Source organism: Chionomys nivalis, chromosome 18, assembly GCF_950005125.1.
Source record: "Chionomys nivalis chromosome 18, mChiNiv1.1, whole genome shotgun sequence".
Classification (NCBI taxonomy): Eukaryota; Metazoa; Chordata; class Mammalia; order Rodentia; family Cricetidae; genus Chionomys; species Chionomys nivalis.
In genome coordinates this window covers 8,202,649-8,212,262 of record NC_080103.1, presented here as the reverse complement: position 1 = coordinate 8,212,262, position 9,614 = coordinate 8,202,649, and the positions used below count along the sequence as shown (strand labels likewise).

General features: G+C 40.7%; 1 pseudogene; it reads left to right on the top strand.

Annotated features, from left to right (window-relative positions):
• The first annotated feature begins 506 nt into the window (after positions 1–506).
• Positions 507–1,391, top strand: LOC130889939 (speckle-type POZ protein-like; annotated as a pseudogene).
• Positions 1,392–9,614: the final 8,223 nt, after the last annotated feature.

The window sequence follows — 9,614 nt, the reverse complement described above, 5'->3', positions numbered from 1 at the left end:
TGAGTGGATGAAATTTCCCAAATTATCAAAAGTAGTATATGGTTATCCAAATATGCTACCAATTGACCTAAGAGCCAGTTTTGAAAACAATGAAGTGATATAACAGCCCCTAGTATCCTAGACTACCTACTCTGAAAGTAGCATTGTAATTTGGATAATTTCAGAGACTCAAAGTTTTAGCCTTATGGAAGAGAGAACCCAGAAGAAACAGAAACTAAAAACATGTATTGTGGCTATTATTGTTGACCACAGAGAGACGAAAAAACAAATTCTAGTTCTTCATTTGAATTCATTTTATCCTTCAAACTGCCTCCGGAGAAATGTCATAGGATGCCACACCCCAGAGCTGAGACTACAAAATGTTCAACATCCAGAATTTCATTTGCAGGTGGACCATCACAACTTCTGTTTTATTCTGGAGCAAATTTAGGACAGCATTAGAAGTCCAACTTTCTCAACAGGAGGCAATGACAACTGGTGTTTGAGAGTTTACCCAAAAGGTTTCGATGAAGAAAGCTCAGATTACCTGTCAGTTAACCTAGAGTTGCTCAGCTCTCCAAACAGTTCCATTATGACATAATTAGAGTTTTGGATCATCAACTCTGAAGGAGAAAGTAGTGAAATTGTGCCAAGTCTAAAATCTTTCAGGTTCCTTCCAGGTTACGAAAGGAGTTACAAAATGTTCATCCTTCAAGATTTTCTGTTCACCATGCATATTGGCTTCTCTCTGAAGGTGAGCTCACTCTCCTCTGCATAGGGATTCTGATCCGAGACTCCTACAGAATCTTTGAGGGAAGCACACAGCCAGAGATCAAGGTTCCAAGGTGCACACTGTCCAATGAGCTAGGAGAGCTGTGGGAGAATTCCCAGTTCACAGACTGCAGCCTAGTGGTAGCTGACCAGGAATTCCAGACTCACATGGTCATCTTAACAGCTTGCTCTCCAGTTTTCACAACCGTGTTTTAATATGACATGGAGGAGAACAGAAAGAACCGTGTTTAGACCATTGACCTGAGCCACAAGTCTTCAAGGCAATGATGGGCTTCATTTATAATCAGAAGGAACCAGACTTCCACAGCATGGCAGATGCTGTGCTGTCAGCTGCTGCCAAGTATGGTCTGGAGAGTTTGAAGGTCGTGTGTGAGAGGGCTCTCTACATAGTACTTTCTGTGTAGAATGCTGCCCACACTCTCTTACTGGCTGATCTCTAAAGTGATCCAGATCAACTGTAAATCCAGGTACTGGGTTTCATTATAGCTCATGCTTCAGAGATTTCTGAGACCTCAAGCTGGAAGATAATGGTAGATTCATACCCCTACCTGGTGGCTGAAACATACAGTGCCCTGGCTTTTCCTTCCTGCTCTGCTCTGGAGCCTGTTCTCAAAGCCTGAAGAAATTCTAGTACCCTGTCAGCTGTGACCTTCACATGTATCCCAGAATCAGTAGTCAACATTGTTCCCAATGACGCATGGGTAGACTATGGGATATGTAGAGTATTTACAGTGAATCTGGGAAAAGACATCCTGATGGAACAGCCTTTAAGACAGCTATAAATTTATTGACTGTCAGGCTGGGGGAGGGGCAGTACTGGATCTGGTATTATCAGAGCAACCTGGATCCTGTTGCTGTAGTGGTTCGACTTTTGTCCAATACTTAGCTACTGAGATTCAGTTTATTTAAGGCCTCAAGCACATCCAAATAAAGTTTCTTTTGATAAACTTGTCTGGATTGAACTGAAGAAAATATATGATCAAGGGCTCAGAGCAAAAAAAAATCTGACATCAATAAAATATTAAATAGATAAAATAATAAAATCTGCTTTGTGAATTCTCGTGGTGTTTCTGTTCAAAGGCGTCCATTACCCTACCAGCTCGTCTCAGCTGTTGAAGTTTGTGCAGGGTCCTCATGGTCTCATACATACAAAGGTTCAATGAAATGATACCTATTGAAATTGCTATCCCTGTCCAGTCATCATCAGTTAGGTTTTCTTCATCAGCTGATGGGAGCAGACACTGAGATTCACAGTCAAACATTAGGCAGAACTCAGGGGACCTCAAGGAAGAGGGGAAGGCAGGATTGTATGAGGGATCAATGATAGCAGGAGAACAGGGCCCACAGAATCAACTAAGTGGGGTCATAGGGACCCACAGAGACTGAAGAGCCTGCATATGTCTATAGTAAGTCCTCTATACACGCTGTTGTTTATCGCTGAGGGGATTTTGTGGGACTCCTAACAGAAGTAGTGTAGGAAAACTCTAACTTGTTTGTCTCATCCAAGGAATACTTGCTTTCTTCTGGGTTATCTGCTTCAGCCTTGATGTGAGGGTTTGTGCCTACTCCTATTGCATCTCATTATGATGTGTTCTGTTGAGATCCCCAGGAGGCCTGTGCTTTCTGAAGGGAAATAGAGAAGCTGTACATATGGATGGAGTGGAGGGAGGGGAGACTATGGTCAGGATGTATTGTATGAGTGACTGATAAGAAAAAGAAAAAGGGAAAAAAATCTGAAAGGCATTTGAGAAAGAAGTGTATGGACAGATATGCTAAGGAACAAGGAACGTGAAGATCCTTGTGTCTCCTGTTAATGTCCATCACAAGGTGCCTTCAGCAGTGGAGGAGTCCAATAATCAAGGAGATAGGATGACACATTCCGTGCACAGTGAGATTCTTTAACAATTCATCTCAATGATTGCTCGATGTGCCCAGGATCAAAGCAGCCAAAGTAACTGAGATGTGGGATGTCCATGAGATTAAAACCACAATCATGGATACGTACTTCTCAAGCCTGACCTTTTTGTCGCTGTTGCTGAATGGCATTTCAGCCAATAGCACAGACAACACAGAAATTCAGATATGTCACTGTTTCCTTGGCCTGACCAGCCAACAACTTGGCATCAGAATGACTAGATTGAACCATTTTCTCTTTAGAAGGCACAACACTTTGTCCTTATTGGAGTAAATATTTAATCTAGTTATGGATTTGCCTCTCCTGAATGTAATAATTTTATCAAAACTACCTGGTCTTCCATCATGGTATTCCAGACAATATGACTTTTGACCTTGGAACTAAATTCACAGCAGAGGTGTATAGCAGGGACCCACAATCACGGAATCCACTGGTCTTACCATGTTCATCAACTTCTTAAATCATTTGTCATGACAGAAAAATGGAATGACCCTTTTGAAGACACAGTTATGGAGCCAATAAAGGGGCATCAGCCTAGAATACTGGGACAGGATTCTCCAGGAAGCAGTATATGCTTTGAATCAGAGTCCAAAATATGATATGATTCTCTATATCTCAGATTCAAGGGTCCAGGAATTAAGTGGTGGGAAAGAAATGTTTCCACTTACTATCAAACCCAGTGATTGCCTAGGGGAAATTGCTTGCTGTTCCCATGTTCTTAATTTTTGATGGCCTGGAAATGTTGATTCCTTTTTGATGGTGTGGAGGCAATCAGTGCTCCTGACTGGAGCCATAACAAATATTCTGTTAATCTGGAAGCTCAGACTTCTCCCAGGTCACTTTGGGCTTCAGGTGTCCTTAAGCCAACAGGCTAAGAAAAAATTGACAGTGTTAGGAGAGGTAATTTACCAAGAAGAAATTGGATTGCTTCTCCAAATAGAGGTAAGAAAGATGATGGATGTTGGCCAGGAAATCCTTTAGGGATATACATGGTCCCACATAGTACAGTATCTAAAGATGATGGGAGACAGCAGCAGCCTAATGCAGGCAGAGGACAAAAGGTACAGACACACTAGTGGTGTGGGAACATGGTCTGTACTCTGTCAGTTACATTTTAAATAAACGCTGATTCGACAGTTGCCAGGCAGGAAGTATAGGCAGGACACCAGACAGGAAGTAGAGAGGAGTCAAGGAGAACAGGAGAATTCTGAGAAGAGGACTCAGTTCTGGCTCAGACACAGAAGAAGCAAGATGTGACTACCTCGCTGAAAGAGGTACCGAACTATGTGGCTAACATATACTAGAATAATGGACTAATGTAAGTAATAAGAGTTAATAAGAAGTCTGAGCTAATTTATAATTAATGTAGACCTGTGTGTGATTTCCTTGGGACTTAATAATTGTGGGAACCGGGCAAGACTAAAAACCTTAGACAAAAGCATTTGTTCAACTAGGTTCATAGCAGCATTATTTGTAATAGCCAGAACCTGTAAACAACCTAGATGCCCCTCAATGGAAGAATAGATAAAGAAAGTGTGGAACATATACACATTAGAATACTACTCAGCAGTAAAAACAATGTTATCTTGAATTTTGCATGCAAATGGATGGAAACAGGAAACACCATCCTGAATGAGATAACCACAACCCAAAAAAGATGAATATGGTATGTACTCACTCATTAGTGGACTCTAGCCATAAACCAAGGACATTGAGTGTTTAGTTTGCCATCCTACAGGAGCTAAATAATAAGGTGAACCCAAAGAAAAACATATATAGATCCTCTTAGAAATTGGAAGCAGACAAGATCGCCAGGTAAAAGTTGGGAGCATGGGAATTGGGGTAGGAATATGGTTGGGGGAGGGCAGAGGGCGATAAAGAAGCAAAAAGGGAAGGATTGGGGAGAGCTTGGAGGAGTGGGATGGTTGAGATGGAGGAAGGGCGGTTATGGGAGCAGGGAAGAAGATATCTTAAGGTAGCCATTTTAAGTTTGACAAGAGACTTGGCTCTAGAGGGGTTCCCAGGTGTCCATGGGGATGTCTCCAGCTAGGTCCTTGGGCAGTAGAGGAGAGGTTGCCTGAACTGGCCTTGTCCCATAGTCACACTGAAGACTATCTTGAATATCACCATAGAACCTTTGTCTGGCAATGAATGGAGATAGAGACAGAGACCTACATTGGAGCACTGGACTGAGCTCCCATGGTCCATTTGAAGAGCAGAAAGAAGGAGAACACGAGTAAGGAAGTTAGGATGGCCAGGGGTTGGTCCACCCACTGAGACAGTGTGCCTGATCTAATGGGAGCTCACCAAAGCCAGCTGGACTGTGACTGAATGAGCATGGGATCAAACTGGACTCTCTGAATGTGACTGACAATAGGGGCTGACTGAGAAGTCAATGATAATGGCACTGGGATTTGTTTCGACTGCATGTAGTAGCTTTTGGGATCCCAGTCTGTTTGGATGCACACTTTCCTAGGCCTGGATGGAGCAGGGAGGGCCTTGGACTTTCCACAGGGCAGGGTACCCTGCCCTCTCTTAGGATTGGAGGGGGAAAGAGAAGGGGGAGTGTGGAAGTGGGAGGGAAATGGGAGGAGGAGAGGAAGTAGAAATTTTGATTGGTATTATTTATAAAGCAATAAAAAAAACTCAGACAACACACCAGAGAATGAAAATACATATCAGAACTGCAAATAAAGAGCCAAGATGGGTAGTGTTATTACAACCAACCTGAATAATGTGAATCAAATTATGTAAATGTTAATTTCTGCTTTCCTCCCTAGTCTCAGTCTGGAGAGAATAGCCAGGACTGTTGTGAGCTCACAAGTATTATACAGTAAATGAACAGCTGACAAATCTAATGGACTACCCATGGGAAGGTGATGTGTACACTCTACCTGGAGAACCCATTTTTCCAGAGCTATGGGATATTTGGCAATGACAAACAGAAATACTGTTCAAATATGGCTGACCAGGTTAATGAAGAAAGCACAGATTACCTGTCAGTTTACTTAGTGTTGCTCACTGTCCAATATGTCATGTTTGGCCAAAGATCCTGGCTTTAGTACTGCCATGCACCCAAAGGCCTCAGCAACAGTCAGGGCCCAGACTGAACCATAGAACCAGGTGACAGCACAGTGTTTGAGACCAGCGTGGTTCATATGTATAGACAGATGACAGAGTCTTCCATTCCATCCAGCCAATACCATGCTTTTTTATTACTTTTGTTATACTTTTGAAGTACAATTTGAAATCAGGAATGATGAGATGTAAAGGGGCTCTTGTTAAGAAAAGTTTCAGTTATCCATGGCTCTTGTAGTTTATTACCTTAAGGTGTGTTACATTTGTTTTTGTTGTATTTTTTTTAACTCAGTAAAGCTGTGTTACTTTGCATATCTAAAACACCTGATTGTCTAATAAAGAACTGAACAGAAATATTGAGGCATGAGTGAAATAGGCAGAGGTGGTGGGCAGAGAGGATATCTGGCAATGGCAAACAGAAATACTCTTCGAGTATGGCAGACCAGGTTAATGAAGAAAGCACAGACTGCCTGTCAGTTTACTTAGTGTTGCTCACTGTCCGATGTGTCGTGTTTGGGCAAAGATCCTGGCTTTAGTACTGCCACACACCCAGACTAAGGCCTCAGCAACAGTCAGGGCCCAGACTGAACCATGGAACCAGGTGACATCATGAGACTGGCATGGTTCCTATGCATAGGTTGATGTCTGAGTCTTCCATTCAATCCTGCCAATACCATGCTTTTTTTATTACTTTTATTATACTTTTGAAGTACAATTTGAAATCAGGAATAATGAGGCCTAAATAGGCTCTTTTCTTGATTAGAAATGTTTTAGTTATCCATGGCTCTTGTAGAATATTACTTTAAGGTATGTTACATTTATGTTGTATTTTTAACTCAGTAAAGCTGTGTTACTGTGCATGTATAAAACACCTGATGGTCTAATAAAGAACTGAATAGCCAGTATTGAGTCAGGAGAGAAACAGGCAGAGTTAGTGGGCAGAGAGGATAAATAGAAGGATAAATACAGAAGAGTGTAGGAGCAAGGGAGTAAAGAAAGGAGGATGCTAGGGTCCATCCCCTGAGCTACCCAGCCACCCTGCCACTCAGCCAGCCATGTAGTAAGATATACGGAAGGAAAAAAAGATAAAATCCCATAGGCAAGAGTTAGATGAGATAATTTAAGAAAAGCTGGCTAGAAACAAGCCAGGCTAAGGCTTATAAGAAAGAATAAGGCTCTGTATGTGATTAATTTGGGAGCTGAGTAGCAAGCTCCACAGAAGACAAAAGCACAAAGTGTCAAAAGATTAAAAAGAGTAAAACAATACAAAACAAAACAAAAACAAAAACAAAACCGGAGAACTTTCTGACTATCTTAGACCTCACTCTATAGACCAGGCTGGCTCAAAATATGGAAAGCAGCCTATGTCTGACTTCTGCAGGCTGAGATGAAATGCTTGACTTCTTCTTTTTAAAACTGATTTTTATTAAGCTCTACATTTTCCTCTACTCCCCTCCATGCCTCTCCCCTTCCCCTTTCAAACATCCCCCAAGATTCCCATGCTCAAAATTTACTCAGGAGATCTTGTCTTTTTCTACTTCCCGTGGAAATGAGATCTATGTAAGCCTCTCTTTGTGTTCTCATTGTTGTCTAAGTCTCTGGGATTGTGGTTTGTAGGCTGTCTTTCTTTGATTTATGTTTAAAAAACATCTATTTTAGAATTTTCTTGATTTTTTTCTTGTCCCCTGCCCAAAGCAGAGAGAGAACTTTCTCATTGTCTCTGTGTCTCCTGCTGGATTTGGTTTCTGTTCCCTGTTCATGCAGAGGACTTTGGTCTATGAGTCTATCCCTAAATAAATAACCCTTTATTATACTCAATTCTGAGCTTGTGTGGGATTGATTACTTTACACCATCCATCTTATGGCATCCATGTGAATTTCAACTGCATGTCTTCCAAGTGGATCAATCTAAAAAGTCTGAAAGGTCCACAGACCAGATGGTCCCTCACCCCTAACCACCTAGCTTGATTTCACCTACTCAGTGTTATCTTGCCAAAACCCTACCACAGGAGAGCCACCGTGCAGTGATTTAGCAATTCCCAGGCTCGTGCATGGTTCCCCCTGCTGCCTTCCCTGCTGTGCAGCCACATGAGCAGCTTCTGGTTTGTTTTCCCTGATTATGAGTTCTGTACTCCTTACTCCATGTATGGAATTGATTTAATTGCTCTTAATTTGTTAAGAAAAGCATATTTATCAGTATTAAAGCAGGCACCAACACGTAGAATGAAAACAGCATGGGTTGTTTGCGCAGGAGCCAGTCGTGTATTCTTGTCATGAAGCTACAATTGCAACACCTGCTGAGTAATAAAGATTATTACACCTTCAACAATTTACTGAAATCTCATAACAAAGGTAACTATTTGATTAATAAATAAATCAATAAACTTGACAGTTATATAATTACAGACAATATTATCATCTAATAATTTAATAACCACTTTGCTTATACTATGGTTGGTATTCTGCAAGGCTTATATGACTTTCCTTACATCCACTTATTTGATTTTGGAATTAATATTGTTTGTCATATTGTATTGTTAAGAAAATGTTTTGATAACAGAGCCAAGAATGAGGAATTTTTAGAAATGATACAATCTGTAGAGACTAATAATGAACAGCTATTTGAAAAAACTAATACTATTGAAAAGGATAACATTTTCTTGACAGACAAAATACAATCAATGTCGAAGGGTGCCAAGACCTTATCTGAAAGAATTTTTGTTGTTGAACTTAACAATCAGAATATGTTGAAAAGTATGATAGGTTAACAGATAAGTTATCTGTCCAGGAGGGCAATAAGCACGCCATCAATATTATGTCCAAGGATGAGACATTATCATTAATGGAAAATTTCATGCCTTGAAATCATCAATGAGGACAGAACAGAACACTAAACAGAAGATTCAGACTTTATTAAAGGCAGTGGTAAAAAGATTTGAAAAGATTGAGGAAATTGTAGAAACTGATGATCAGGGATGAAAAGTAAAAGGACAGGAAATAGCATAAGGTAGGCAACAAATGTACATGGCTACCTATAGGCATGATCGATCTAAAAGAAATTAACAAAGCAATAGTGTCTTATGGCCTAAATTCACCATTTGTTGGGGAAATTGTGAAAGGTGGGCTTCAAGCAATAAGGCTACCCCCAAACAATTGGCTTCAATTAACCTCAGTGGTCCTAGAAAATGGACTGCAAATGCTATGGAAATGCTATTAGAGAGGAGAGGCAAAAATTTTAGAACAAAAAATACACAAAAGGATTTGAGGTTTCCCAATATAAAATCATGGCAAGGACCACTACTCTGATCCTCAGGACCAGGTTCTCTGTGATGAATTCACATTGTCTGTAGTAGGAGCTGCGGGCCTGCTTTTCGTCCTGCCTGGTTCCTCAATCAGGGCTACATGGCTTCTCCCTGACTCTGCCTCCTTTCTCCCAGCATGCAGTTTAGTTTTCCTCATCTAAGTTCTGCCCTTTCAACAGGCCAAAGGAGTTTCTTTATTCACAAATGGTATTCACAGCATAAAGAGGGGGATTCCATATTATCTTCCCTTTTCTGTTTAAATAAAAAAGAAGGTTTCAACTTTGAAAAGTAAAACTACATATAATAAAAAAGGTATCAAGCAGTAATTAATGTTACAATATTTATCTTTTCTCATAACTAAGGAAAACCATATTATACTATCTATTCTTCAATTCCATCAAAGACTCCAGAAGGATGTAATATTATCCAAGTAAACAAGAAGTGCATTGTAAGCAGCTTCCAAAACTCTAGGATTGACAGAGACATCGTGCTGCCTGGACAGTCTCCCAAAGACCATCTGTACTATTAGAGCATCCATTTTCGGTCTG